The following is a 25382-nucleotide window of genomic DNA, read 5'->3' on the forward strand; positions in this document are numbered from 1 at the left end:
ACACATTTGTATAACGGCATACCATAGAGCAATGAAGAGTAATCAATTATTTCTACACACGTGGAGTCCCTGGGTGATGGAAACAGTTAAGTACTCGGCTACTAGCTGAAAGTTTGGCAATTTGAACCCACCCAAAGGTGCTTGGGAAGACAGGCCTAGCAATCTACTTCTGTAAAGTTCACAGCCTTGAGACCCCCATGGAGCAGTTCTACTCTGCACACATGGGGTTCCCATGAGTCGGGATTGACTCGGAGGCAAATAAGGACATTCTATATGCATAGCATAGATGAATCTCACTGACACAAAGTTGAATGAAAGATGCTAGACACCAAAGAGTACATACTGTACAGTTACATTTACATAAAATTTTAAAATAGGCAAAATTGCTCTATGGTAATAAATGTAAGAATAGTGGTTACTTTTGGAGGAGTAATGCTGGCGGGGGGAAGGGAGGCTTCTGGTGTGCTGAAAATGTTTCATATCTTGATCTGAGAGATGGTTACATTGGTATGTTCATTTGCAAAAATTGAGATATACATTTAAGATTTGTGCATGTTACTGTATCTAGGTTATATCCCCATTAATTTCTTTAAATCTGAATAAATAAAAACTATCTAAATATGATTTTTAAAAGGCCCAACAAACTATTTACCAAGAATCAACAGCAAACATCATCCTAAATGGTTCAACCCTAGAACCATTTCCATCAAAATTGTCATAAGAAAACAATATCTGCTATACATGTTATTACTCAACATTGTTTTCAGAGGTTTTAACAAATTCGATTAGAGAAGAAAATGATATAACTAATGCAAGTATTAGAAAAGAAAGTATAAAATTGCTATTTGCACATCCCTTTTTTTTTTTTTGAGGTTTCCATCCCAACACTCCCCTCTACAGTAAAATGCTCAAAAGAATTGTCTGGTCTTATTGTCTCCACTTTTTCTTTTCTCCTTACCTTCTCTCTTGAATGCACTTGAATGAGGCTTCTTCCCACCCTTCCCCTGAGACAAGGTCACCAATGACCTTCAGGATGCCCAGTCCAATGGTCAATCCTCGGGCCCCTTTTACTTGCTGTATCAGCAGCATCTGGGCCAGTTGATCACTTCCTCCTCCAACAAAAACTTGTCATATCTCTGCTCAGGTCTTTATTCCTAAAACACAGCAAGCACATGCTCACCTCAGGAGCTTCATCCTTCCTGTTACCTCTGCCAAGAATATTCTTCTAGTGATTAACATGATTCAAGTCACTGCTCAAAAGTCACTCAATGAGTGTGGCCTCCCCCACCAAAGTATCTCAAATGGCCCTTCTGGTCACTAAATCTAAGCCTGCCTTACTTTTACTTTATCAACCTCTGATATATTTTATGTTTATTTATTATTATTCTCTATCTCTTCCCACTTATATGGAACATCTAGAATAGAAAAGTGTTTCGAGATCAAAGCTTATTAGTGGCTGGGGAGGGGGAGGACTCAACACTTGGGGAACACTGAGCTTCTATTAAGGTTGATGGAAGAATGTGAGAATGGGTAAGTGTTGGGTGGTGGCTGAACAACACGGTGAACAAAACTAATATCACGACACTGTCTACATGTGAAGATTGCTGAAATGGCAAATGTTTTGTTACATACAAATTTACCACAATCAAAAAAAAAAGAAGAAGAAAGTGAACAGGCAATTTACAAAAGAGGAACTCCAAATGGTCAATAAATGGACTCATCAAATAAATGCAAATTTAAATACCAATAAGAGACCTACATTTTGTCTTTCAGGTTGATAACAATTGAGAAGAATGAAAACCTCAGTTCCTAACAAGGCTATGAGAATTGGAAACACTATAGCTTTTTTGGCAATATCTGAAATATCTATTACAATTTAAAAAATACGAAGCCTTTCATCCACCTGGGAATGCATCCAATAGAAACAAAGGCACAATAAGAGGACAGAGATGCAAGAATGGTAATTACAATATTGTTTGTAGAGTCAACAAACAAAAACCAAAAACCCTGAAAACAACCTGAATAGTTGAATAAACAGTAGCACATCTGCCGTTTGGAATATTTTGCAGCTATTAAAAAAAAAAAAAAGAATTAGCGCCGTTCATTGACAAGAAAGAGTCCCATGTTGTACTGCCAGTTAAGAAAAAGAAATTGCATGAAAATGCATACGATCCTATTGTTGATAAAAGTTCTCCGCAAAAGCCCATATAGATGAATATATTGTAGGTATGGCGTGAGCATGGGGAGAGGGAAGGCATGGAAGACGGGTATTATAATGTTCAGAATGTTAAAATGATCACCTTCAGGCAGGAGAAGTTGGAATGGGGGGAAGAAGAAATTAAAAAAACAGAGTTTTTAGTTAGTGAAGTGCCAACAATACTGTAATTGTTCTTGAAGAAGTACAAGTATGTTCACAGCAAAAATGTGGGAACAATCTAATCATTTTCTTTAGGAGTTTGGTGAAATTAAAAATGGAGTAGAAACATCTCCAGAAAAACAAAGGATAGTCATTAGAAAACAGTGCTGGATGTGTGTATTTATAACCTGAAATGTGTCTTAAGATACACATTATCAAGAGAAAGTAGCCTGCTATGTACAGCATAGACATAGTATGATCTCATCTATTTATGGAGCCCTGGTGGCACAGTGGTTAAGAGCTCGGTTGCTAACCAAAAGGTCCATAGTTCAAATCCAACAGCCGCTCCTTGGAAACCCTATCAGGCAGTTCTACTCTGCCCTATTAGGTCTCCATAAGTTGGAATTGACTTGATGGCAATGGTTTTTTTTCTTCCATTTATACATTTGTATGTAAATAAAAGGTAGCCAGAATGGATATGGGCAAGAAAGTATCATGGTGGTATCTGTGTTTGTGGCACTCAGGGTGGTCATTTGTTGTAGTTGTTGTGTGCCCTCAAGAGTTTTCCAGTTCACAGCAACCCTATAGGACAACTTGCCCCATACAGTTTCCAAGGCTGTAATCTTTAGAGAAAGAGCCCTACTGGTGCTTTGGTTAAGTGCTTGGCTGGTAACAGAAAGTTCGGGGGTTCAAACCCACCAGCTGCTCTGTGGGAGAAAGATGTCAGTCCGCTTCCATAAAGATTTACAGCCTTGGAAACCCTATGGGGCTGTTCTACTCTGTCCTATAGGGTTGCTATGAGCTGGAATCAACTCGATAGCACTAGGTTTTTGGTTTAAATCTTTATGGAAGCAGATTGCCACATTTTTCTCCAGAGGAGCAGCTGATGGATTGGCAGCTGAGTGCTTAACCACTATGCCAGCAAGACTCCTTAAGATGGCCATTTAGCTCCCCCTTACTTTTGTTTGGAAACCCTGGTGGTATAGTGGTTAAGAGTTACAGCTGCTAACCAAAAGGTTGGCAGTTCAAATCCACCAGGCGCTCCTTGGAAACTCTATGGGGCAGTTCTATTTTGTCCTATAAGGTTCCTATGAGTCGGAAGCGACTCAGTGGCAGTGGTTTTTTTTTTTTTTTTACTTTCGTTTACCAGTATTTTCTAGTTTTTCTAAATTAATTTCAAATCTGAGAGGGAAGATAAGAGACAGAGAGATACATTTGGAACGAAGGCCAACATTTAACTAATAAGAATTCCAAAAAGAGAGAACAGAAAGAGAAAAGATGCTTTAGAATCCTTCAGAGATGGTCTAATCACACTGACCCTTAAAGGGCAAGGAAAGGGGCCTCAATATGGGCACTTCCAGGATGCAGATTTCCTTCCCTCCTGTGTCTCCATCCAGACTCCAATTTGGGGCGGCAGCCTTTGTCAGGCCAAAAAAAGGGCCACACACACATTACATTTACATAACTAAGAGAAGTCACCCCAGGGATCCTTCCCTGGACAAAGTTGCTCAGTCCCTAGGTGTCTTGCTATGTCCTTCTAGGCTGAGAAACAACCACCCACCCAGTGCCTTTGAGCCTGTAGGACAGAGTAGAACTGCCCCGTAGAGTTTCCAAGGAGTGCCTGGCAGATTTGAACTGCTGACCCTTTGGTTAGCAGCCGCCGTAGCACTTAACCACTACGCCACCAGGGTTTCTGAGAACCAACCAGCAACTCTTAAATAGCAGCTTCTCTTGCCAAATCAAAAATTAAGGCCTGTCTCACCAGGCAGACTTCCGTATTATTAACTACTAAGAGACCATTAAAACCTGCGTGGTCCTGCTCTTCCCTGTTGCCGCTTCACCACAGCCTGGAAGAATCAGAATGTCTGAGTTTCATGGTATTCATGAAGTAAGTGACACTCAGTCAATATGACTTTCTTCTAGGCATTACCGTGAACAATTTCTTAGGATATAATAGTAACTCAGACCCTAACTTAATATGCCTTGGTCTGCTCCCCCTCTTATTTACCGAGAACCAAACAGAAACTCCAGAGTGGGGAGAGATGTGCTCAAGGTCTCTCATCTAGTGGCTTACCAAACTGAGATCAGAGCCTGGTCTTGCGTGCTTTTTCACTAACTATTTAGGAAGGCATTTTATCCCTAGAAAGGAAACCCTGGTGGTGTAGTGGTTAAGTTCTACAGCTGCTAACCAAGAGTTCAGCAGTTCAAATCTGCCAGGCACTCCTTGGAAACTCTATCCGGCAGTTCAACTCTGTTCTATAGGGTCGCTATGAGCCAAAATCGACTCGATGGCAGTGGGTTTGTTTGGATCCCTAGAAAGGAAACCCTGGTGGCTTAGTGGTTAGGTGCTATGACTGCTTACCAAAAGGTTGTCAGTTTGAATCCACCAGGCACTCCTTGGAAACTCTATGGGGCAATTCTATCCTGTCCTATAGGGTCACTATGAGTCAGAATCGACTTGACTGCAGTGGGTTTGTTTTTGTTTTGTTTTGTTTTTGTATCCCTAAAAAGGACACCATGATTGGTAAAGTAGAAGGTCAGTGCAAATGAGGGAAACCCCCAATGAGATGGATTGACACAGTATCTGAAACAATTGAGCATCATGAAGATGGCAAGAGACTGGACAATGTTTCATTCTGTTATACATACTGTAGTCATGAGTCAGAGCTGACTCAGATGGCAACCAAAAACAACTACGACATTAAGGAAGGCTTAACAGATGGTAGATGATTCTGTGCAGAAAACCGTGGTCAGCGTGATCGCTGTCACCAGTGGTGTGCTGGTGTTTAACAACCAGCTTCCTAGGGTAATAAGGCAGCTCTGGTTTTAGCATTTGCCACTTTCCATGGTCTCAATACTCCTACCAAGGTCAGTTTCAAGCTACCAACTTGATGACAACTGAAAACTTAACAACTGATTCTTACAACCTGAGACAAGTCAACTCCAGGACATCACTGTCATCTCAAGGCCCTGACCCTTTATAGTACCTGGCTTTTTCCCAAGAACACATAAACCCAAGGTTCTGACAACTTCTAGGTCAAATTTTGCCACTGTTCCACCTCAGCAGGACGCTGTTATTTCAAAAAATATTACTCGTAAAGATTTATGTTGAAACAATGTAGGCAGAGTGGGGCAGACACTTGGTTCCTAATAATAGTCCCACCACATATGATCCATGCTACCTAGCTAAGTAGCTTTACCTCTCTAAGCCTCAGTTGCCTCACCTGTAAAATTGGCATAATGATACCTGGCAAAGTTATTGTGAGAAATAAATGAAATAATATTCATGAAGTGTTAGACACTCAACAGTTTGTGCTCAACTATTAACCCAAAGGTTGGCAGTTCAAACCCAGTCAGCAGTGCCTTGGAAGAAAGGCCTGGTGATCTGCTTCTGTAAAGATGGCAGCCAAGAAAACCCTATGGAGCAGTTCTACTCTCTAACACATGGGGTCGCCATGAGTCTGAATTGGGTTTGATTATTGGCTGGCATGTATTGGTTGCCTGGGATGGGCGTGGGACAGACTGACAGGGAAGGGGCATGAGGGCACTTCCTGGGGTGATGGAAATGTTCTATATCTTGAGAAGGGTATGGGTTATAGGCGTGTATGCCTTTGTCAAAACTTACCTAATTGTACACTTACTACCTGTCTTAGTTACCTAGTGCAGCCCTAATACAAATACAATAAATTAAAGACCAGAAATTTATTTTCTCACACTCAGGAAGCTAGAAGTCTGAATTCAGAGTGTGGCTTTAGGGGAAGGTCCTTCCTTATCTATTTCAGCTTCTGTAGCTGTGTTTCCTCAGTCCTCTCTGTGTGTCTCTGTGTCCGTCCTGCTGTTTTAGAAGTGATTAGATTTCAAGCCCACCCTGTTCAGGTATGACCCAACTAATATAACAAAGAAAACTCTATTTCCAAACTGTATTATATTTACAGGTATAAAACCAAACCCATTGCCACTGAGTCAATTCTAACTGATAGCAGCCCTATAGGACGGAGTAGAACTGCTTCATAGGGTTTCCAAGGCTGCAAATCTTTATGGGTGCAGGCTGCCACATCTTTCTCCCATGGAGCGGCTGGTAGGTTCAAACGGCAGACCTTTCAGTTAGCAGCTGAGTGCTTTACCCATTGTGCTACCAAGGCTCCTTATTTATAGGTATAGGGGCCAGGATTTCCAATACCTATTTTGAGGGAACATAACTCAATCCATAACAGTAAGTATATCATTCTTTGGAAATTATATTTCTATTAAAACATGAAAAAAATGTGGGGGGAGGGGAATTAAAAGTGATTGAAAAGGTGTATCGACAACAACAAAGAAGTGGATTGACCACTTAATATGAGAAAGAGCTAAGTGAGCAAGCACCCAGGCCAGGGCAAAATCCTCCTTGAGGCCCTACCAGAAGTGGCCCAAACCTCTCTCTCCAGCATGGAGGTGTCCAGGCAGCTGCGGATTGCAGTGACCACAGGGGCCCTGGGCTTGGTCAAGGACACTGTGTTGTCAGGCATCATCACATACCAGCTAAAGCATCTCTCCAGCAGGCAACTGCTCCAAGAAATCTAGAAGTCAGGGTTTAATGAAGAGTTTCGTTGACCAAGGGCCACTCATCCCAGATGATGCGACTCAGGTGAAAAATCTCACTTACTGGAGCAGGCTGTCAGAATGTTTTCCCAGAACAGCTCTACAAGCTGAAGCTCTGGATGCAGTTGATCCCATACACACAGTAATCAACCCGAACACGCCTTTGAAGACCATTATGCAATGCCTTCCTGCTTCCTGGATTCCCCCAGCCAGTGCCTTAGCGCACTGCGCTGAATTCGACCCTCCCCAGACCGTTGGCATCTGCAGTCTGACCGGAGACGGTTGCCAAGAGACCGAAGGCTTAGGAAGACCAAAGGAAACCTGTCCTGCAATATTAACAGAAAAAAACATTGGAAACATTTTCCCTGAACAGAAACCAATAAGATCTGGCCTCCTTAATGCCCTTTACTACAAAAAAGATTTTTAAAAAGTAAAAAAATGTAAAAGTGCCGAAAAATGGGCAGACCCTTTTTGTCCTATCATTCAGAAGATACTTGGTCTAAGACTTAGCTTTTGAAATTGTCTAATGTGATTTTCTTCGTTAGCTTTGGTGAGTAAGCAATTAAAGTAGAAAGGTTTAAACAACTAATTATAATGAACCTAAAAAAATGTTTTTATAGCAAAAAAAATAAAAGAGCAATTGGTTGTTATCTCTTTTTATCACCAAGAGTAACATGTTTATAGTGCTTCCCCATTTTTCTGGAAAAATAATAAAAAAATTACACGATACTAATTTGGGGAAAAATATTTCAATAAGGTCATTGTTTGGTAGACTGATGCCAAAAAAATACATTTCTCACTCTAGGACATATTTTGTGATGCTCTGCATCTACAAAACGCAATTCTGAAGAAAAACAACTTAACTCGCTGATAGAATATTGCAGAATATAAATTCTCTAAAACCCTGCCTTTAAAATAAGAAACATGTAAATAAGTTGGTCTTATTTATTTTGTTGGTGAATGCAGCTTTCCTGTTTTCAAAGATAACTCAGAATTTTCAATAGTCAATATACTATAAAAATCTATCAAGTGACATTTAGGAAAATAAGATTTTTGAATAGCTTGTCTTCATTTTTCTCTTGAAAGTATGTGTGTGTTGAGGGATACGGTTTATGCCAGAAATTGACACCACGATATAAGTTCTTGAATAAGCATCAAAGTTGCTTGCATTTTCTCCAGGGGAAAACTAAATTAGATCTCGTGTTTTCAGATGTTACTTGGTTTAAGAAATGTGTGTGCTTGAATCCACTTTCCAGCTTTTCTTTCTGCCCAAATATGCTTTGATGGGTAACAAACCAAAGTGCAATAAAAGGAACAAAAGGCAACCAGTGGCATTGTGTACAGCAAGCATTCTTTGTCATTAAGAAATAGAAATGCATTGTGTATGAAAAAAAAATCCCTTAACACAAAAATAGCAGTCCGAATTAGTCAACAGGAATAGTAATAAAAAGGTCTTATATGGTTAGGGTCACAGGTTAAGGAGGTCTTGGAAAGCAGCTTGTTGCAGAATGGGCATTAAGTTCTTTGTTCCTGGGGAAGGCAGTTGGTACGGGCTAGCTTTCAAGGACCCTGTGTCTCGGGGCTATAGAGTGTAACCTGAGCGGCCATTTTGTTATCATTACGGTACTTAGGTTCCTGAATCAGGGCCTGTGTGCTTATGACTGGTCTGCCTGGGATGGGGTGGAGCAGGGGACAGTGACAGCAACAGGGTGGCCATTTGGCTGTGTGTAAAATGTGTAAAAGATTCTACCCTTTCTTTACTTTGGGCTCAATCAAATAAACATTCACAAGCTGAATATTATTAACTGCTTTTGAAAAATTGTTCCACCTCCTAACATTGTACTGGAGGCACTAAAAATATATAAATACTAGCAAATGGTTCTTACGTGATTTGTGTGTGTATGTGAAAAAGCTTTTTTTCCCCACACTTTTACAATTTTCATTCACTGTCAGTCTTTCATAATGGACAAGGCTTGTAAAAGGATTACAACTACATTTTATGTTTAACGTTTATTTCTTTATAAAACTTTCTATATTGCTACATTTTAATATTAATAGCATGTGCCTTCCAAAATTCTTGTGAAAGTCTATGTGAACCATCACTAGGCTCTAGAGCATTCTTTATTGTTTTATCATAACACAATTCAATTTCAGGTTAAAAAAAAGATAATACTAAAACATTGACACAGAATACAGTAAAGAAAGGAAAAGAGAGAAACGAAGAGATATGAAGCCACACTGAGAGCATCTAACAGGCACTCTGGAGCCCCTGGGTGATGCGAATGGTTAACGTGCTCGGCTGCGAACTGAAAGGTTGGAAGTTCGAGTTCACCAAGAGGTGCCATGGAAAACAAGCCTGGCAATCAACTTCTGAAAAATTGGCCGTTTAAAACTCTATGAACAATCTACTGAAAAATCTGCCATTGAAAACCTTATGGAGCGCAGTTCTACTCTGACACGTGTGGGGTCACCATGAGTCGGAATCCGCTGGATAGCACCTGGTACTGGTATATCAGGGAGAGGATTTCCCATAGGGAGGACCTGTTTTGGACCACATTGGCTAAATCTCTGCAGCAGAAGGAGCTGATGAGTTCATCTGAATAAATTCAGCCCCTGCCTCTCCTGGTGCTGCTCCCTCCTGCCTATATTTGATTGTGGCCTCTGGGTACTTGGCCAGCATTCTTGGGACAGCAGCCTCATGGTTTTCAGCCCATAGGCCCAGGGTCTATTGTTGCCTAAGTGCCTGAAGGATGACACCCCACGCAGGCAAGTAGCAGAGGCACTGTTGATGGGATCTTCATCCACCAGCAAGGCTCACCCTTCAGGGAGCAGGATTTGCTGCCTGAGAATCAGGCCATTATGGTGCTCTCTGACCTGGGGCATAGGGTGGTGGGAGTCTAGCCCATTAGTGACAGGCCTTGTCCATTTACTTATCACATTCTAGAAGGAGCCACCCCCGGGGACATTATTTCCCAAGAAGGAAAATGTTGCAATAAAGTTAATAAATTGTGAGAGAGAGAGAAAAAAATAAAAGCTCTATGAAGTTGGAATCTACTCGACAGGACTGTTTGTTTTTTAAACAGGCACTCCAGGAATTGAGAATGGGGGAAATGACAAAGAGGCAATATTTGACAAAATAAGGGCTAAGGATTTTTCCACAACAGAAGACACTAGTCTTCAAATTAAAAATACCTAATTTTTTTTTTTTAAGTACCAAGCAGCTTCAATAAAAACAACTCATCAAACCCATCAAACTGATTGCAGTGGAATAACCTCTGAAAGGGTTGGAATTGGCATGATTTTATAAGGAAACTGGATCTATGTATTTCATGTGCACTGAGGAACTGTTTTTAAAAGGACCTAAACCCAGTGCTATTAAGTCAGTTCCAGCTTATAATGACCCTACAGGAAATTACAGTTTCCAAGACTGTAATTTTTACAGAAGCTGACTGCCATATCTTTCTACCTCGGATCGGCTGGTGGGTTCAAACTGCCGACCTTTTGGTTAGTAGCCAAGCACTTAGCCACTGCACCACCGGGGCTCCTTTAAAAGGACCCAACCAGCCTTAAATTTTGAGTTTCTAACTAGGAAGCCTATCACTTGGAAGCCAGGAAGTGAAGTCTTGAGTGAAACACCTGAATCACCACATATGATAGCTGTCTTCAAGGAGCCAAACCTAGAGGAGGAGACAGCCACAGAAAAGTACACTGTGAAAACTCCCAAAATAGATGGAGACATGACTGCTGGCAGCTGCAGCTCCTGCTTACTGTGTGCTGATGATACACCAGGTGCTTAACAAGCAGGAATTGACTTAAACCTGTCATTCTCGACTGTTCTGTGAGCCTGGGCCATCATTACTCCCACTTTATAAAGAATCTATATAAGGAATCTTTCTAAGGATTAGAAAGAGTAAGGTACTTGCTTGAGGATAAGGTCACACATTAGTAATAACAATCCACCACCACCAGCTGGGAAACCCTGGTGGCACAGTGGTTAAGAGCTACAGCTGCTAACCAAAATGTCTGCAGTTCAAATCCACCAGGTGCTCCTTGGAAATCACATGGGGTAGTTCTGCTCTGTTCTCTAGGGTCGCTATGAGTTGGAATCAACTTGGCAGCAAGGGGTTTGGTTTTTTCTGGTTTACCACCAGCTGCCATCAAATCAATTTTGACTCCTGATGACACCATGTGTGAGAGTAGAACTGTGCTCCACAGAATTTTCAGTAGCTGATTTTTCAATAGATCGCCAGGCCTTTCTTCCAAGGGGTCTCTGGGTGGACTCGAACCCCTAACTTTTCAATTAGCAGCCTAGTGCTTTAGCCGTTTTCACCACTCAGGGATTCCAGTAATAACAATAGCTAACATTAATGAATACTGGCTACATGATAGGCACTATTCTAAGAACTTGTTACACGCATGTTTTGACTCATTTAAGCCTCACGACAACCTTATAAGGTGGGGCTACTTTTCCCCATTTTACAGATGGGAAACGGAAGCCCAGTTATGTTAAGACCTTGTCCAGGCTCACTCAGCAAGTAAGTGGTAGAGCTAGGATTCAAATTCCGTCTTGATTATGCACTGTTTTGCACATATGGCGAGGACACATAGGACCCAAGTGAATAATCTGTACTCGAGGATGAGGGATTCAAGAAGGAGGAAGAGGGCAGGAGACACTTGAGTAGGCCTTGGAGGTTAAATAGGATTTTGCCAGAGCTGGGAGAAAGGGCATTCCGATAGAAGACAAAGCATGAACAAGCAAGGTGGATTGGAGGTGGCCTCCAGGGAGTGCTGGAGGGGAAGTGTGAGCTAGAGGGGAGTGTCCCACTGAGGGGGGTATCTCTGATGGTCTCTTATGTACTTGAGCTTTAATCCTAGAGTAGGAACAAACAGGGGGCAGTGGTGGTTCCGGGGCAGAATTCTCTCCTTCCCTGCAGGAGACTATGGCTTGAATCCTGGCCAGTGCACCTCATGCGCAGCTGATACCCTCACGTCAATGGAGGCTTGTGTATTGCTATAATGCTGAACAGGTTTCAGCAGAACTTCCAGGCTAAGACAGACTAGGAAGAAAGGCCTGGCAATCTACTTCTGAAAATCAGCCCATGAAAATCACAATGGTCCAATCTATAAGTCACTGTGGGGGTGGCTCAGAACCAGGCAGTGTTTAGCTCTGTTCTGTATAGGGTCAGGGTCAACTCCATGACAACTAACAACAACTTGAACAAGTAAACCATCTGCTCCTGTGCCCAGTTTCTTCATCTGTGCAACGGAGATGATAATAGGACCAACCTCGAGGGGCTTTTGGGAGAATTAAATGAGATAATACACTGAAAGCACTTGCTTAGTGCTTGGCATAGCATGAATGTTCAGTGTCAGGTATAATTATTAATCATTACACAAGCAAGTGTGTAGTCACCCTCTTTACGTTTCTGTATTGGTCACAACTCTTTGTTTTAAGTTATAAAAGCCCAGGTCAGACAAATATTTTTTGTTTTGTTTTGGAAGGCTCCCATCACTGTGGAAAGTGCAAGGATGGAGCTGGGTCTCAGGAACAGCTAGACTGAGGGGCTCAGATACTGCCAAGTTTCTCATCTGCTTCTCCCCGCCTGAATCTTTCATTCCTTCCTATTGTTTCGAACACATGTCGGAGTCATGGTGGGTAGCAGCTACAGAGTCTTTACCACCCACCAGGAAGCCAGAGTCATTTGCTCTAGGCCTGGGTGTAAACAATCTGGAGGGAGGCTCTGATGTGACATGGTTAGGGAGGTGAGGGCCTGTAAGACTGAGCAGCATCCATTTGAAATACATGATGTATATACGTGGCGGTAGTAGGCTCAGGAACCTTCCCCAGAAGAGTGAGATGCAACTGTAGACAGTCGAAACAACAGAGTTCACCCTAATGACACCTACTTCCAAAACAAGTACATCCTTGCATATATATTGCTGTGATGGTTTGAATTGTATCCACCCAAAATATCTGTCTACTTGGCTGGGTCATTATTCTTTTGTATGATTATCTACCATGTTATCTTCTGATGTGATTTCCCTTAAAAAAAAAACCCACTACCCTTGAGTCAATTCTGACTCATAGCAACCCTATAGAACAGAGTAGAACTGCCCCACAGAGTTTCCAAGGAGCACCAGGCAGATTCAAACTGCCGACCCTTTGGTTAGCAGCCGTAGCGCTTAAACACTAAGCCACCAGGGTTTCTGTGATTTCCCTACGTGTTGTAAATCCTATCACTATGATGTAATAAGATAGATTCGTGGTGGTTATACTTGATGAGGTCTAAAAGATTAATGTCTTAAGCCAATCTCTTTTAAGATATAAAAGAAGCGAGCTGAGAGATATGGGGACCTCATACCACCAAGAAAGTAGTGCTGGGAGCAAAGTGCGTCCTTTGGACCTGAGGTCCCTGCGCTGAGATGCTCCCAGACCAAGGGAAGACTGATGAAGAGGACCTTCCTCCAGAGCCGACAGAGAGAGAAAGCCTTCCCCTGGAAGCAGCGCCCCGAATTTGGACTTGTAGCCTATTTGACTGTGAGAGAATAAACTTCTTTTTGTTAAAGCCATCCACTTGTGCTATTTCTGTTATAGCAGCACTAGATCACTAAGACAGTCGCTTTTTTCCATTGTAAGAGAATCACCATCCTTTGTTTATAAAGATGTAACACCGTGAGGAGACTTGGTGTGTAGGAGCCTGCATGTACATTCATGTGCACATTTCTCCTCTGAACACAGGTTTGGGAAACTTGTTTTTCTCTCTGAAAGCTTGTAAACATCTTCTTTTTGTCCCTGTTGTTCTGGAATTTCATGATGGTGTAACTTGTTGTCAGGCGCTGTGGAGTCCGTTCCTACTCATAGCCACCCGATGTACACTTCCAGCGCTGCATTAGTTTGTTGAAACATCTCAATTGGTATTCAGTCAATTCCTGGAGCCTTGGGTATAACTTGGCATGGACCTATTTTCATCCAATTTTCTGGGCACCTAATGGGCCACACTATCGTAACCAATATTCTCTAGAGTTCTTGAATTGTTTCTTTGATGATTTCCTCCCTTCTCTTTTCTGTGTTTTCTTTCTGGAACTTCTAAAGCTCGGATACCAGGCCTCCTAGACTGGTGCTCTGATTTCCTGATGATTTCTCTCCCGGTTTCCATCTTTTTGTCCTTTTTCTCTGCTTTCTGTGACATTTCTTTATAGCCAACCTTTCTATTCTAATTTTTCATTGTTATTGTCATAATTTTAATTTCAACAGCTGTTTTAAGCATGTGGGTAAAACGTCATTTATAAAGAAAAAAGGTTTGAACTTTTTAAAGAGCCTCTACACGTAAAATAAACAACAAAGTTTTTTTTTTGATTGAGATTGGTTTTTGCCATAACCAGCCTAGCTCAAGAAGGTAGTTTCAACTTCACACAATACGCAGCTAAAACCAAGACACCTTTGTGTAATTGCTAAATTGTTGATTTTAGTGACTTGCGTGGAGCTAGTCAGCTAGGAAACATTACATTTCGAAGCAAGGGAAATAAGAAAGGTGTTACTTTAGAATCAAACGATACCATTAGGAGGCGTACTGACAACATGTCGGATAGTTTAGCACTGATCCAGAAAGCTGTCAAATAACAAAAATGCTTTCACTGCAGGTGGATGGCTCTATAGACTTTTTGTTGTTGTTAGTTGCCATCAAGTTGCTTCCAACTCACGGCGACCCCATGTGTACAGAGTAGAACTGCTCCATAGGATTTTCAAGGCTGTGACCCTACAGAAGCAGATCGCCAGGCTTGTCTTCCTATGTGCCTCTGGGTGGGTTCCAGCTGCCGCCCTCTCTGCTAGTAGTCAAGTGCTTAACCATTTGCACCATTCAGGGACGCCTCTACAGACTTTAGTAACTGTAATATTTACGTAGTACCAGTTAGAACCCCCAAAGCTAAAGGTCTGGAAGAACATCCAAGTTCCAACACAATCTGCTGGAGATGAAATATTCAAAGTGGCAATAAATACTTTGGAAATACATACAATATTTTGGAAATACTGTGTAAGTCTAAGCTCTGTGCAGTTCTACATCATTAATTCCTTCTGGGAAACCTAAGAGCCAGGTAATAATATTGTCTTATTCTTAGAAAAGCTTTCCTATGTATGTAAAAATTTGCCTGTAGAGTTGAATTCTACATCAAATGAGATTCTCAAAAATGGTGGATCTAAGAAATACAAATCTCTACAATCTCTTCCGTTTAGGATCAGAATACCATATTTTCATACCAAAGTGTATGGGCTTGTCTTAGTTATCTAGTGCTGCTATAATAGAAATACCACAAGTGGGCGGCTTTCACAAACAGACATTTATTTTCTTACAGTTTAGGAGGCTAGAAGTCTGAATTCAGGGTGCTGGCTCTAGGGAAAGGCCTTCTGTCTTTGTTGGCTCTGAGGGAGGGTCCTTGTTCCTTGGCTCCTTGGTGATCTTCGTGTGGCATGGATCTATCTTCCCCCATCTCTTCTTTCTCCTCTGTCTTAAATCTGTTCTTTTTATATCTCAAAGGTGACTGGCTTAAGACATACGCTGCACTGATATAGCCCCTTAAAATAACAAAGAAAACTCCTTCCCAAATGGGATTATAACCACAGGTATAGGATTTACAACACATATCTGTGTTGACAGCCATAACAGGCTGTCAAAGGACAAGTTTATAACTGAAATAAACAATTTTTATTGAATACTTCTTACTTTGCCTATTTGTTGTAAGTTAATCACTGTCTTTTTAAATTTTATTCAACTGACATGTTTTTTGAGACTCTTACGGAGCTTAATCAAAAATCACAAAGTTGCCATGAAAATATTTAAGCAGTACTGACAATATTCATAGATTCAAAGCAAAATTCACCTTTGGGAAACCAAGATAGAACATGATGTATTGGTGGCATAGGAAATAAGAGAGGTATCTACGGGTCTGTGGTTGTTAGGTGCTGCTGAGTCCATTCTGACTCATAGGGACCCTGTGTACAAAGGAGCAAATGAAACACTGCCCCGTCCTTGAGCCCATTGTTGCGGCCACTGTGTCAATCCATCTCTTGAGGGTCTTCCTCTTTTTCGCTGACCCTGTACTTTACCAAGCATGATGTCTTTCTCCAGGGACTATTCCTTCTTGATAACACGTTCAAAGTATGTGAGATGTAGTCTCGCCATCCTTGCTAACTTTCAACAAGTCTCATGTTCCTAGTCCTACCCTCACACCAGTGACAGCCATGTGGCTCCACCATCTCCTGAACTTTAGGGGCATGCTGCAGTGAATTTAGGTGGCTTCTCAGCTTTGCCCTGGCTGGTTTAAGATTCAACTCAATCACCTTTCTTCTCATTTTAGTGAGACGGCATGAATATTACAGTGTGCTTTTTTTTTAAATCTGCCATGTTTAACTGAAAATAGGGATTTTTTTTTCTCATTAGTTTTTTTTTTTTTAACTTTTATTGAGCTTCAAGTGAACGTTTACAAATGAAGTCAGACTGTCACATATAAGTTTATATACACCTTACTCCGTACTCCCACTTGCTCTCCCCCTAATGAGTCAGCCTTTCCAGTCTCTCCTTTCGTGACAATTTTGCCAGCTTCCAACTCTCTCTATCCTCCCATCCCCCCTCCAGACAGGAGATGCCAACACAGTTTCAAGTGTCCACCTGATATAATTAGCTCCCTCTTCATCAGCATCTCTCTCCTACCCACTGTCCCGTCCCTTTTATGTCTGATGAGTTGTCTTTGGGAATGGTTCTTGTCCTGTGCCATCAGAAGGTTTGGGGACCATGACCGCCAGGATTCCTCTAGTCTCAGTCAGACCATTAAGTATGGTTTTTTTATGAGATTTGGGGTCTGCATCCCACTGATCTCCTGCTCCCTCTGGGGTTCTCTGTTGTGCTCCCTGTCAAGGCAGTCATCGATTGTGGCCGGGCACCAACTAGTTCTTCTGGTCTCAGGATGATGTAGGTCTCTGATTCTTGTGGCCCTTTCTGTCTCTGGGGCTCTTAGTTATCGTGTGACCTTGGTGTTCTTCATTCTCCTTTGCTCCAGGTGGGTTGAGACCCATTGATGCATCTTAGATGACCGCTTGTTAGCATTTAAAGACCCCAGACGCCGCATTTCAAAGTGGGATGCAGAATGTTTTCATAATAGAATTATTTTGCCAATTGACTTAGAAGTCCCCTTAAACCATGGTCCCCAAACCCCTGCCCTTGCTCCGCTGACCTTTGAAGCATTCAGTTTATCCCGGAAACTTCTTAGCTTTTGGTCCAGTCCAGTTGAGCTGACCTTCCATGTATTGAGTATTGTCCTTCCCTTCACCTAAAGCAGTTCTTATCTACTACTTAATCAGTAAAAAACCCTCTCTCACCCTCCCTCCCTCCCCCCCTCGTAACCACAAAAGTATGTGTTCTTCTCAGTTTATACTATTTCTCAAGATCTTATAATAGTGGTCTTATACAATATTTGTCCTTTTGCCTCTGACTAATTTCGCTCAGCATAATACCTTCCAGGTTCCTGCATGTTATTAAATGTTTCACAGATTCATCACTGTTCTTTATCTATGCGTAGTATTCCATTGCGTGAATATACCACAATTTTGAAAATAGGGATTTTTAAAGCCCTTTAATTTTTTTTTCTTTTGAACCAGAGAACCCTTTCTTCAGATGGAAATCATGAGGAAGTCCAATATATTAAAGAGAAAAAGTAGAGTTTCTTTGGTTGGTGTAGGAATGAGGTGTTCTCCACATTGGTTGTTTTCTATCTCAGAGTCCATTAGTGGATCTCCAGGCCAAGGTTTCATTTGACTTGATTTGTCCCAATTAGTTGGCAGCAATAATGTCATTTTTCTAAGCCTGCATTCCAGGCCAGGCCCTGTGCTAGTTCCTGAGGATGCAAAGGTGGAAGACTGGTCCTTGCCTTCGGAGAGCTCATGTTTCTATGGTGAAGAGACACATGGATATAAAGAATTACGAGGTTTCAGGCCAATTCCAGGGGAGAAATGGAGAGGGGAATCAGCAGAGGCCTGTCTTTCAATTGCTAGCGACAGAAGCCCATTCAAACTCATTTAAGCAGAAAGGGTTGGGAAGAGTTTGTTAGAGGGACACAGGTGCACACTCTGGTTTCCCAGGGCAAGACGGGTAGACAGGAGGTCTTGGGCCCAGAAACCGGCAAGGCTGTGGCAAGGAAAATTGCAATTCTCTGTTTGTATCTGTCCTTTGAGAGTCACGTGGAGCCCTTCTGTTTTCTCTGTAAGTCTCCCTTATAGTCATCCTTGACTATTCTTCTCTACACTCATTTACAATCTGTCAGCAAGTTCTATTGGCCCTACCTGCAAAATTCTGTATATCCACAACCTTGTTCTTCTTGCCAACTCCACCACTATCTCTCTGGTCCAAGCTACTATTACTTTGTGCCTGGACTGTTTTAGTAGTCTCCTTGCCCCTTAATGCTTCATTCTGCACACCGCAGCCAGAATGATCATGCTTAAAGAGTAAGTCAGATCATGTCACTTCTGTACTCAAAACTTTCCAACGGCTTTTTTCATTCAGAGCAAAAGTCAGAGTCCCTACAGTGGCTACAAGACCCTACGCGATCCACCAAAACCACAACCCCGTTGCTGTTGAGTCAATTCTGACTCATAGCAACCCTATAGGACTGAGTAGAACTGCCCCATAGGGTTTCCAAGGCTGTAAATCTTCATGTAAGCAAACTGCCACATCTTTCTCCCACAGAACCACTGGTGAGTTTGATCCGCCGACCTTTCAGTTAGCAGATGAGTGCTTAACCACTGTACCACCAGGGCTCCTATTTTCTACACAGTCCAGGCCCTACAATTTCTCTGTCCTTATCTGCTACTGGAAAGCCTGGTGGCATACTGGTTAAGAGCTACGGCTGCTAACCAAAAGGTCGGCAGTTTGAATCCACCAGGCGTTCCTTGGAAACCATATGGGGCAGTCCTACTCTGTCGTGTACGGTCACTCTGAGTTGGAATTGACTTGACGGCAATGGATTTGGTTTGCTTTTTTTTTTTAATCTCCTACTAAGGAGCCTACCCTATGGGGCAGGGCAGTTCTACTCTGTCCTAAAGGATTGCTATGAGTAGAAATGGACTCCATGGCAAAGGGTTTGTTTTTTGTTTTGTCTTCTACTATGACCCCAGCTCACTTTGTTCCTGTCAGGATGGTCACCAAGCAGCTCCCACCTCAAGACATTTGCTCGTGCTGTTTCTTTTCCCTGGGTTGTTCCTCCCCCAGAATCCACATGACTTTTTTCTTTTTTTCATATCTTTACCCAAACATCACCTTCTTAATGAACACTTCGTTGGATACCCTAACATTTTAATACTTGTTCTCTCCTGCTCCAATGCTTCTTATTACACATAGCCTAGCTTTGTTTTTCGCTCCTTAACTCTTATCACCATCTAACTTTCACTTTACTCAGTTACCTTGCTTCTTGTCTCTACTCCACTAAAATGTCAGCTCCGTGAAGGCAGGGATTTCTGCTTTCGTGTTTTACCGATACATCCTCGCTGCATAGAATAGAACTTGACAAACAGTAGCAGTTCAGTAAACAATTGTTGAACGAATGAAAGTCTTGTCCCTCTTTTCTCTCTGTAGCCTATTTTTTGTTTTGTTTTTACTTTATTTCTGCTTTTTGAACACTTGGTATGAAGTTGTTAGGCCAGTTTAGGAGCTCTGTGACCAATTCCAAATTCTTAGCACAAAGACTGGTTGGTCTGGTTTGAGTCAGGACCCCTGGACCAATCAGCTACGGTCATGGGGTGGGGTCATATACACACCCTTCTTTGTGGTAGAGGGTCAGTTCTCAGGCCATCAAGGCTTTGGGCTGGGCAAAAAAAAAAAAACAACAAACTAAAAAAAAAAAAAAAAAAGGTTGTTTTCAAGGCAATCTGGACTCACAGCAACCCTATGTGTGTTAGAGTAGAACTGTGCTCTGTAGGGTTTACTGTGGCTGATTTTTTGGAAGTAGATTGCCGGGCTTTTCTTCTGGGGTGCCTCTGCGTGGACTTGAACCTCCAACCTTTCAGTTAGCACCTGAGCACATTAACCATTTTCCTTACCCAGGGACTCCTTGGGCTGAGCAGACACCCCAAAATGGCCCTGTGAATGAGAAGAAGCAATTTAAATGTTACCTAGAAAGTAGTAACTGTAATCTCAATCTTTTAAACCAGAAAAAAAAAAAAATTATGTATTGGCTCCTTTGACATTTGTGGCAAAAATTCTAGTCAGGTTTCCTGCTATATTCAACTTTCTCTTTTGGTTTAACCCGCCCCAGCTCCATCCTACTGCTGTCCTGGTGGAGAGGAATGGCTGGGATGGATCGTAGCCCAAGGGAAACCAATCCTTCAAAGTGAGCAAAGAGACACAAAGGCTGTAGTGTGTTAGCAGGGCCTCCAGAGCGGAAAGGACCTGATGTGGAGTCAACTGCGGAGATGTCAAAGTGATGGGAGGGCAGCAACCAACAGCAAGTAGTGGAAGCTGGTCTGTGGAGAGAAGAACCCAGGGGGCCCGTATGAGTTTCCTGTTGCTGTTGTTAGCTGCTATGTAGTGACTCTGACTCAGGGCAACCTCACGTACAATAGAAGGAAAGGCTGCCCAGTCCTGCGTCATCCTCACCAATAGCATGTGAGAGTCTATCACTGCAGCCACTGTGCCAATCTATCTCACCAAGGGTCTACCTTGCCCTTGTTGGTCCTCTACTTCACCCAGCATTGTCCTTCTCCGCCAGTTGATCCCTCCTAATGACTTGTCCAAGGCAAATGAGTCAGACAATGTTCCGTTGTAATCTATAAGGTTTTCATCGGCTAACTTTCAGAAGTAGATCACCAGACCTTTCTTCTCTGTCTTAGTCTGGAACCTCTTCTCAAACCTCTGTACCATTCACGTCTCTTCTTTTATTTAGGTGGCATAGTTTCCAGTATCATAGCAACATGCAAGCCACCATATGACAAACTGACAGATGGGAGGTAGAACTTACAGGTACCGTAACAAAGCACCAGAAACTGGGTGGTTTATAAGAACAAGAAATTTATTGTCTCATTGCCCTGTAGGCTAGAAGTCTGAATCCAGTGTTGGCAGGGCCATGATCTTTCTAAAGGCTTTGGGGGATGACCCTTGTCTTCTGCATGAAGTCTATGATTGGTCTGGTTTGAATCAGGTGTTCATTCACCCTCCCTGAACCAATCAGATATGGTCGTGGGGGGAGGGGAGTCATATGCACATTCTTCTCTATGGTAGAGGGCCAGCTCTCAGAGAACCGGGAGACTTTGGGCTCAAAACAAAACAAAACCAGTTGCTATCAATTTGATTCCAACTCATGGTGGCCCCATGTGTGCAGAGTAGAAGTGCACTACGTTGAGTTTTCAAGGTGATGATCTCTCAGGAGCAAATCATCAGGCCTGTCTCCTAAGGCGCCTCTGGGTGGGTTTGAAAGGCTTAACTGTCTGCACCACCCAGGGACCCCCAAAAATGGCTCTATCAAGGAAAACCCAGGCATTCCTTGGCTTGCAGCTGCAATGTAACTCTGTTGTCACATGGAGTTTTGCCCTCTGTGTCTCTTCTCCTTTATAAGGAAACCACTCAGATTGGATTAGAACCCACCCTACTCCAGTATAACCCCGAGATAACTGATAACATCTTCGAAGATCCTATCTCCAAATGAGGTTACATTCACAGATACCAAGGGCTAAAACTTCAGTCTATCTTTTTGGGGGATTCAATTCAATCCATAACAAGGACTAAGAGCCAAGCAGAGGCAAGAGACAGTATTGCCTCTGAGAGAGAGAGAGAGAAATGTCTGACAGCTTTCCAGTTCTTCCTTTCATTCATTTAGCAGCTATTTATTGAGCATCTCTTCCTTGTTTGAAACTGCTAGCCACTCCGGATATAGATGAACAAGACAGAAGGGGTCTTCCCCTTATGAAGTTTGCACTCCAGTGAGGGAGAAAGACATGAAACAGGTAGACATACAGATAACTAATTCATTAATTAGCAGCATGATTACCCATGTGAATTCATGACATGACTAATTAATTATTTATGAGTGCTCCACAGGTGAAATACAGCGTGCTGTGAAGACATGTGACACGGGGGTGTCGCCCAACCCGGGGCCTCACAGAAGGCTTTTCTGCTGGGATTTCAAGGTAAGTGGGAATTAGCCAGGCAAAAAGAGAGAGGGAAGGACATTCTAGAAAGGAGAAATAGGCTGTACAACAGCTCTGAGGTAGTGTAGAATATGGCGCGTTGGAGTACCCGAGGGGATCCTGTATGGCTGCAGTGGAGTGGGTGAGAGAAGACTCCTACGGGATGAGACGGAGGAGGGGTGGGGGGGTAGGGCCAGATCAGGCTGCACCTGTAGCAGCAGTAAAGAGTTTGGATTTTATTCCAAGTGCAGTAGAAAGCATTACTCAAGGGCTGTAAACATGGGGGCCATGATGTCACAGGCAATTTAGGAAGGTCACCCTGGAGGTAAATCTAGGTATGCTGACATGGAAAGACATTCAAGACATATTCTTAAAAGAAAAAGGCAGGTTACCATATGAAACACACAGAGCTATCTCAGCTAGGAAAAAACAAGCCGACAAAATTAAAGTCTGAGGGAAAACACACAGCGGAAGGTCTGAAAAACCTCCTTACCTACAACTGATAACACAATTTGCCTTCTCAGGGGACCAGTGACTTGGGATTTGTGAAACTGAACATTGCTTTGTGCCAAATTTTGCTTGAATTTGACAACGATAGTTGTTGGGTTCCGTCAAGTTGATTCTGATTCATAGTGACACCATGTGACAGAGAACTGCCCCATCGGGTTTTCTAGGCCATAATATTTATGAAAGCAGATCACCAGGTCTTTCTCCCATGGAGCCCCTGGGTGAGTTCAAACTGCCAACCTTTCAGTTGGCAGCCAAGTGCTTAACTGTTGTGCCACCAGCACTCCTACAATGATAGTAAATGTCTGTATTTCTTGTTAATTAAATCAGTGACCCGTTAAGTAAATAAATAAATAAGTCCTGTTTTAATAAAAGCAAATAAGTAGGTTGGGTTTTCCAGAGGCAGACCCCAAAAAGGGAGACTTTTGTACAAGTGAATTATTCAGGAAAAACTGCTAAGGGAGGGAGGAAAACAGGAGAGGGACAGGAAAGAAGACAAACAAGGACGTGAGTTCAGACAAAGCCCTGAGTAGCTTCACCCTGATCTAACCTGGGAACTCTGTCTTGCCCTGAGGCAAGGGAGCAAGGCTTTCCTTTCCATTCCCATCAGCCATTGGCTAAAGGAGTGGGGGGTGGGGAGAGAACAGGCACTTAAACGCCTAGCTACTTCCAGCTATCTCCCCAGGCAAAGCGGCTCCAGTAGCCAACTACAATCTTCTGAAGAAGAAGGTGTGGTCCAGTGGCAACTAAAGAACCAAAACTTGGGGAAGTACACACAGAAATGGTAAAAGGGATCCAATGAACATCAACAGTGTCCACTGCATATTTGTTTTTAAAAGTAAGATCACTGCTGGGCAGTGTGGTAGTGGATATAGAGAGCTACTGGGTTGTGGGCATATGGGTTAGAAGATGATTGGAATGGTCTAGGCAAGAGAAAATGGTGGTTGGGTCCACTAAGGCAGCAAATGTTTGGAAAGAGGTAGAGCAATTTCCATGAAGACCGGGGCTCCTTCCTGAATGTTCCCTGAATCTTTCCACAAACCCTCTTTGTATTTGATCTAGGTTGAATAGAGCTCAGCTTCTCAAACCAGTAAGAATTCACCAGGTCCTTAGCAAACATCTTAGTATCGCTGGAGTGGACAGGTACTTGGCATTGGCTTTCTTCAGACACATCATTTAAACCTAGCTTCACGCCAGAACAGAAAAGGCAGGGAACTAGTTGTAGTTAAGCACCTATGTTAAGGCCCTTTACATCTATTATATGCCTAAATTAGCCCTGTGGTTTTACGGTTAACTCCCCATCCCCATGTCCATTCCACACCCAGATGGTATATCCAAGCCAATCATGGAAATCCCATCCTCCTTGGCAGTGATGGGTTAATAATGGTCAAGTGGCCCAATTCTATCCAATGGGACCTGAGGGGGCTCTGCTGGAGGGCTACTGGGAAATGTTTTCTCCTGACAGAGCCAGGAGGAGATACGAACTGTCCTCTTCCTCTGAACATTGTTTTTGGATGTGAGTGCTGCAACCACAGCCCTGTCTTTCAACCAGTCTGAGGAGGAAGTCAGCACTCAGATTGGCAGAGCAGAGAGGCGGCCAGAACTTGAGTCCTGGCTCTATTACGGAGCCACTGAATCAGCCAACTCAGAAGCCCTACCTAGGTTTGAATCTTCTGCAATGTGAAATAAGTTCTCTATGGTTTAAACCAGTTTGAGTTAGGCTTTCTGCTCCACACAGCAGAATGCATTGTAACAGATTCATGCAGATATTATCAGCTGTCCCCTTACACACAGTTCATTGATGTCTTGAATTTGGATCAATATGTAAAATGCATTTACTATGCTTTACCTGAGGGTGCATACTGTTATGATGATGTCTGGCAGACAGGAAGCTGAGAGGTGTAGCAATTTCAGCTGGTGCCCAGGAGAGATTGTGTCTTGACTATGACCTATAAGACCTTGGCTTTCTGAGTATATGAGAGAACATGGTGAGGGCAGAACATTGTTCTTCTCAAACCGTAAACACTGCTGAAGCCACCTGACCCAGCATGATACCTGTGAGTACGTTGTAGACATCATGCAATATTAAGGTTCTGTGGTCATGATTGCACTTAATTAGTCCTAATTTGTGCAGTGCGATTCTTGGTCTTTTAATCCTTTCAAGGTTGTCACAGAAAAAGTTCTTTGAAATTAAAATGTGGAGTAAACTCAAAAAGATAGAGTGAACCACTCCTATATAACAATGCTGTCAGTTAGCAATGGGGGCTTAAAGAGCTCATAAGTGTCAGACCTTGGACTTGAGTCTAGGCCTGTTTGTCTCCAAAATCTGGCTTCTTTCCAGAGCTAACTAGACACAATTTCTCAAGTTCGACTGCATAAACTCATAATGAAACGGTCAGTGGTTCCTGAAGAAGACGTTTGTTGCGTTTGTTGGCCCAGAATGCCTCTTCTGTTCTTTTGTGGGTAGAACCTCCTTTCCATAAGGAACATGTCTATGTGTTTGACTGATGCTGATTGCGACTGACCTATTTCTGTCTTGGAAGAAGTACAGCCAGAATGCTCCTTAAAAGCGAGGATGGCGATACTTCGTCTCACATACTTTGGACATATCAGGAGGGACCAGTCCCTGGAGAAGAACATCATGCTTGGTAGACAGTCAGTGAAAAAGAGAAAGACCCTCAACGAGATGCATTGACAACAGTGGCTGCAACAACGGGCTAAAGCATGACAAGGATCATGAGGATGGTGCAGGACCATGCAGTGTTTCCTTCT

The 25382-nt window shown here is 42.6% G+C and overlaps 1 long non-coding RNA gene across 1 annotated transcript in view; it reads left to right on the forward strand.

Annotated features, from left to right (window-relative positions):
* LOC111752058 (uncharacterized) overlaps positions 1-15259 on the forward strand; it is a 57235-nt gene extending 41976 nt beyond the window's left edge. Inside the window, exons 2-3 of the long non-coding RNA XR_002787052.2 lie at positions 1774-1960; positions 13260-15259. This is a non-coding gene — a long non-coding RNA (uncharacterized LOC111752058). The remainder of the gene's footprint in view (positions 1-1773; positions 1961-13259) is intronic.
* The last annotated feature ends 10123 nt before the right edge of the window (positions 15260-25382 follow it).

Source organism: Loxodonta africana, chromosome 3 (genome assembly GCF_030014295.1).
Source record: "Loxodonta africana isolate mLoxAfr1 chromosome 3, mLoxAfr1.hap2, whole genome shotgun sequence".
NCBI classification, from domain to species: Eukaryota; Metazoa; Chordata; class Mammalia; order Proboscidea; family Elephantidae; genus Loxodonta; species Loxodonta africana.